Below are 6,000 nucleotides of genomic sequence, written 5' to 3'. Positions count from 1 at the left end.
ATATGAGCGAAAATATACATTAAAATAGTCCGTACAGAAGTGGACGAAAGCTTCACAGAAAATCTGGATCGTTCGGAAATCCATACATATTACAAAATTGCATGTATGTGTGTTTCACATCTCCTCCTAAACCACTGCACCGATTTCAACCAGACTTCGTACATATGTCATTTACTGCCCGGAAAGAATCGTTGTAGTTGTAAGAACCACATGTCTATCGAAGGGGTTGGAGTGGGGGTGAAAAAGAGGTTCAACCCACGACGTGCAAATACCCAGATTATACTCATCCATTACTTGAGAATGAGAGCACTTTGTGGCATGCAATAAAATGACTTCAGATCTTTAAGAAACTTCTCGGTGACAAGCCACGCAAAATGATGAAAGGAAAAAGTTTATCGCTCACGTTTTGTCTATCATGCAGTAACAATGCCGCATCAGAAAAGACATTTTAATTTATTACTTCTTTACTACTAACTTTACACACGATACATTCTGTAGACAATATTCACTTACAGGGTGATTTTTTCCACCGTTTACAAACTGTAGGGATTGATCAATGAGAGGCTACGGAACAAAAAAGGTCTAATAAACCTACGCCCGGAAATGCATGCTTTTCCATGCCAGACACCATTTATTCAGCCGGCCGCTGTGGCAGAGCGGTTCTAGGTACGTTAGCCCGGCAACCGCGCTGTTGCTACGGTCGCAGGTTCGAATCCTGCCTCGGGTATGGATGTGTGTGATGTCCTTAGGTTATGGCTTCAAATGGCTCTGAGCACTATGGGACTTAACTTCTGAGGTCATCAGTCCCCTAGAACTTAGAACTACTTAAACCTAAGTAACCTAAGAACATCACACACATCCATGCCCGCGGCAGGATTCGAACCTGTGACCGTAGCGGTCGCGCGGTTCCATACTGTAGCCCCTAGAACCGCTCGGCCACCACGGCCGGCTACTTAGGTTAGTTAGGTTTAAGTAGATCTAAGTCTAGGGGACTGATGACCTCAGATGTGGAGTTCCATAATGCTTGGAGCCCATTTGAACCATTTTTTAACCATTTATTCAGTCATACATTGTTGCAGAGACTATGGTCTAATACGCACTGTACCACGCAGCCACAGTTACACTATGTGTTGAAAATAGTTTCTGTGTGCCTCAACGCATGGGTGTACACGCCGTAGCATGTTCTGTCTCACACGTTCACATCGGCCAGGCTGCATCCGAACAGTGTCAAAGGCAACATGAATATGCTGCTCCAGTGTCTCCACATCTGGAACGAGCCCTGCATACACGACACTTTTGAGATGGCCCCATAACCAGAAATCGCAAGGGTTGAGATCCGGTGAACGAGTAGGCCATGCAACTGGACCCCCTCGTCCGATCCATCGACAAGGGAAGACACGATTGAGATGCGTCCGGACGTTAACGGGGTAGTGGGCTGGAGCATCATCATGTAGCAGCCACATAACCGTTCGAATCATCAGTGGCACTTCTTCCAGCAGGCGAAGCAAAGTCACTCGCAAGACACGCCGATAGTTTCGGCCTGTTAGGCGACGTGAAAGGACAGATTCCAAAATACGATCGCCAATTATCGCGGTCCACACATTCCGGCTGCACCGAAGCTAATGATTCATTGTTACCATACTATGGGGGTTCTGCACACTGTCCCACAGATGACTGTTATGAAAGTTGAAGGTACAACTCCACGTAAATGTGGCCTCATACGTGAACAGGGTGGATGACACAAATCACAGAATCGTGGAAACCAGTGACATAACTGCTCGCGATGTGGAAAGTCTGTCGCTGATAAGCCCTGCACAAGCTGTAAGTGATAAAGCTAGCAAGAATTGTCATGGAGAATGACCCATACGTTCGTCTGTCTTACCCTGTACTGGAGGGCCAAATGCCTGGTACTGACGCGGCAGCTGCCTTCCACAGTGTTAATCACATTTTCCTTCAAGTGTGGTGTCCGAACATTTCGGGTACGTCCTTTATGATTTTCTGCTTCCTGAAACACCATGTCTCAGACAAACGGCGGAACACTGTTGCAAACATTGAGTGCTGTGGTTGTCGGCGGGGTTAGGTCTTCTGATACAACCTTGCTGTCCGGCGCCCGTTGCCATTTGCCTTTCCATAAGTAAACGCCATGTCGGCAAGCTATCGATCGAACGTGGAACCATTGTGTAGAACACTACACCCAATCCACTGCAAGGTGACTCAGCAAGAGAAGTGAATCGGACACAACATTACCAATTACTGTGGCAGCAGAGGGCGCTAGGGCATATAGTATGAGGAACAGTTCCACCTTCTAGGAGGAAACAATGCATACTGTAACTGTGGCTGCGTGGTATAGCGCGTATTAGACATCAGTCTCTGTAACGAAGTTTGATTGAATAAATGGTCTCTTGCATGGAAGCCACGCATTTCGGGACATAAGTTCATTAGACCTTTATTGTTCCGTATCCTCTCATCGGCCAATCCCAAGAGTTTGTACATCACCCTGTATATCACTGAATGTGCATACAAAATTATATCTCTGTGCGACACATAGTTCCGGAGATACGTCTTCATAGCACTGACCTGCGTGAAAGTGAAACTGTAGGGCTAATTTTGTGTACAAATATGTGTGAAATACACTACTGGCCATTAAAATTGCTACACCACGAAGATGACGTGCTACAGACGCGAAATTTAACCGACAGGAAGAAGATGTTGTGATACGCAAATGATTAGCTTTTCAGAGCATTCACACAAGGTTGGCGCCGGTGGCGGCACCTACAACGTGCTGACATGAGGAAAGTTTCCAGCCGATTTCTTATACACAAACAGCATTTGACGGGCGTTGCCTGGTGAAACGTTGTTGGTTGGTTGGTTGGTTGTGGGAGAGGAGACCAGACAGCGAGGTCATCTGTCTCATCGGATTAGGGAAGGAAGGGGAAGGAAGTCGGCCGTGCCCTTTCAAAGGAACCATCCCGGCATTTTCCTGGAGCGATTTAGGGAAATCACGGAAAACCTAAATCATGATGGCCGGAAACGTTGTTGTTGTCATGCCTCGTGTAAAGAGGAGAAATGCGTACCATCACGTTTCCGACTTTGATAAAGGTCGGATTGTAGCCTATCGCGATTGCGGTTTACCGTATCGCGACATTGCTCCTCGCGTTGGTCGAGATCCAATGGCTGTTAGCAGAATATGGAATCGGTGGATTCAGGAGGGTAATACGGAACGCCGAGCTGGATCCCAACGGCCTCGTATCACTAGCAGTCGACATGGCAGGCATCTTATCCGCATGGCTGTAACGGATCGTGCAGCCACGTCTCGATCCCTGAGTCAACAGATGGGGACGTTTGCAAGACAACAACCATCTGCACGAACAGTTCGACGACGTTTGCAGCAGCACGGACTATCAGCTCGGAGACCGTGGCTGCGGTTACCCTTGACACTGCATCACAGACAGGAGCGCCTGCGATGGTGTACTCAATGACGAACCTGGGTGCACGAATGGCAAAACGTCATTTTTTCGGATGAATCCAAGTTCTGTTTACAGCATCATGATGGTCGCATCCGTGTTTGGCGACACCGCGGTGAACGCACATTGGAAGCGTGTATTCGTCATCGCCATACTGGCGAATCACTGGGCGTGATGGTATGGGGTGCCATTGGTTACACACCTCGGCCACCTCTTATTCGCACTGACGGCACTTTGAACACTGGGCGTTACATTTCAGATGTGTTACGACCCGTGGCTCTACCCTTCATTCGATCCCTGCGAAACCCTACATTTCAGCAGGATATTGCACGACCGCATGGTGCAGGTCCTGTACGGGCCTTTCTGGATACAGAAAATGTTCGACTGCTACGCTGTCCAGCACATTCTCCAGATCTCTCACCAATTGAAAACGTCTGGTCAATGGTGGCCGAGCAACTGGCTCGTGACAATACGCCAGTCACTACTCTTGATGAACTGCGGTATCGTGTTGTAGCTGCATAGGCAGCTGTACATGTACACGCCATCCAAGCTCTGACTCAATACCCAGGCGTATCAAAGCCGTTATTATGGCCAGAGGTGGTTGTTCTGGGTACTGATTTCTCAGGATCTATGCGCCCAAATTGCGTGAAAATGTATCACATGTTAGTTCTAGTATAATATGTTTGTCCAATGAATACCCGTTTATCATCTGCATTTATTCTTGGTGTAATAATTTTAATGGCCAGTAGTGTATGTTAAATATATGTGACCTGTGCGTAGATGGATGAAGCTGCGGGTAAGAAGCTCCTCCTAAGCCCCTGCATCGATTTCAACCGCACTTGGTGCACATACTACTTACTGTCTGACAAGAAATAATTAAAGGGTAAGCACAAGCAGCTTCCCATTGGAATAAATGCTACAACATGAAGGGAGAAGGGGGAGGAGGAGATGGGCAGAAAGAGGAGGAGGTAGAAATGGAGAGAAAGGTAAGGACGTCGACGGGCAGAGAAAGGAAAGTGAATGAAGCACAGGGAGAGGAGAAAGAGATGCACTCAGAGAAGGGAGAGGAGGAAATGGAGAGAGAGGTGGGGAAAGAGGAACTGGACAGAGAAAGGAAAGAGAAGGAGTTGGATAGAGAGAGGCAGGGGAGAATGAGGTGGCCAAAGAGAGGGGGGGGATATAAATGGGGTGAGGAGGTCATAGAGAGGGGAGGAGGAGATTGACTTAGAGGTGAGAAGAGAAGAGGGGCAGAGGGGAAGGAGCAAATGGACTGAGGAGGGGTGGAGCATATGGACAGAGAGGGCGAGGAGGAGATGGATGGAGAGGAGGGAAGAGGAGATGGAATAATAGAAGACCGCAATAAATATGTACCTGGTCAACGCCGGATACTCAATTAGTTTCATGATATAAGAACACAATACAGTTTTGGTGAAACTGATTGCGATATATATATTAATTTAGCACTGGGGGGAAGCGAAAGAGATACATATTGAATAATACTAATGTGTTTTCTGAGTATTCTCCGAAGAAGTTAGATAACAGCTTTTCGGTCGAAGAAATAAAAAAAAGATCACAAAATTCCTGTTCCATTAATGATAGCTTGGATTTAAAGAGACGTTGTCAATAGGGAGAAAATATATTTTTGAACGTATCTGGGCAGCACTGATTGCTAAGTGCCCTTTCTTGGATAGCTCAGTCGTTAAGAACGATGACCGCGAAAGGAAAAGTTTGGATTCGATTACCGGTCGGGCACACGGTTTTAATGTGCCAGGAAGTTTCATAACAATGAGCGCTCCACTTCAGCGTAAAATGTTCATTCTGGAAACAGCAAACAAAATCAAATCGAGTATAATGAACTCTATGAAAGAGTTGTTCAGTGAACCTTAAGACAAAGTTTAATCTACTGCATTCTCAGTAATTCCCAAGAACATTCGATCGTACCTGGAGTTGGTAAACAGAGATAACAAATACAGATATATCTCATAGTAGAGTTAAAAAGCAATTAAAGCCAACCGATAACGAGAGCGTCACGGGATTTAGTGAGACACCTATTACATGGTACACAGATAACGAAACGGAGTCGCCGGGTCGTGTAGTAGCCGTTTGTTAATGCCGCTGGAGGACCAGAACCCCCAGTGAGTGAAAAAGAGCGTAGGCCTTCATAGGTTTGTGAGTTAGGACACAGAACATATGCGCAACGTTCCAGCTCCTAGTCGCAGACGGCGATAATCATGGATGACGTTATGTTGACAGCCGAATAGCTCTCTAGGTATCTCTACAGGTTCAGCAAATTAATGACGTGTGAAACTCAGTTCACGCTATTAATTCACGAGAACCATGGGTTTAAGTTAAAAGGAAATTAATTTCGTCAATTTGCCTCACTTTTTCGCTCAAGCAAACTTCTGTTACAGATATTCTTTACCATCTGTAGCATTCTAATGGAAATCTCTAGTCTTTTATGTTCTAAAAAATCACCTTCAGGATGCATGTGTTTAAATGTGTCTGCCACTTCATTTAATTGAAGATGGTAGCAGCC

The sequence above is a fragment of the Schistocerca nitens genome, chromosome 1, assembly GCF_023898315.1.
Source record: "Schistocerca nitens isolate TAMUIC-IGC-003100 chromosome 1, iqSchNite1.1, whole genome shotgun sequence".
In the NCBI taxonomy this organism is placed as follows: Eukaryota; Metazoa; Arthropoda; class Insecta; order Orthoptera; family Acrididae; genus Schistocerca; species Schistocerca nitens.
This window is presented reverse-complemented; position numbering follows the sequence as displayed.